This window comes from Nannospalax galili, unplaced genomic scaffold (assembly GCF_000622305.1).
Source record: "Nannospalax galili isolate Female #2095 unplaced genomic scaffold, S.galili_v1.0 scaffold497, whole genome shotgun sequence".
NCBI lineage: Eukaryota > Metazoa > Chordata > Mammalia > Rodentia > Spalacidae > Nannospalax > Nannospalax galili.
In genome coordinates, this window is record NW_008339354.1 from 443,923 (window position 1) to 444,689 (window position 767).

Below are 767 nucleotides of genomic sequence, written 5' to 3' on the forward strand. Positions count from 1 at the left end.
GCTCTCCCAGACTTTATACTAAGAGTGCAGGCCAGTTTAGATAGAAAAATAACAGATCCTGCAGCCAAAGCAATGCTTTTAAGCAGCCTTGTCTGGGAAGGGATGACCCCTGAGCACAGACAAGCATGCCAGGGACTAAAAAATGAACATTACGACAAGTGGATTGTGGCCACCCATGACATTGGGACTGCCACATACCAGGCCTCCTCCCTTGCCCAAGCCTTTGTATTTGCAACCCAACCCACGTCAAAATGCTTTAAATGTGGAGAAACTGGACACTGGAAAGAAAATTGCCCCCAAAATGGTTTGGCTGCCTCTCGACCCCCTAAAACCCTCTGTCCTTGCTGTAAAAGGGATTTTCACTGGAGAAGAGATAGTAAATCTAAATATGACAGAGATGGCAAACCTTTGCCACCTTTAAACTCCTTCCGGGGCAACCCTCAGCCCTGCTAACAAGAGGGAAGCCACAAACATTATGGGTAACCAGTATCACAGAAAATACCCATCCAAAATTAACCATAAAAATAGACAATAAACTTTTCAAATGCCTCCTTGACACCAGGGCTGATAAAACCATCTTAAGGCAATCTGAGGTTCCCCCACACTGGGAATTAATACCAGGACCCCAAACCCCAACTATAGGGGGGCCCTCCCGAGCATTCATCACTAAAAACTTCTATAAATGGGAGGATCCTGATGGAGAGGTTGGCACAATAAGGCCCCTGATTGCAGATATAGCCACAAATCTCATAGGACGAGGGACGAGA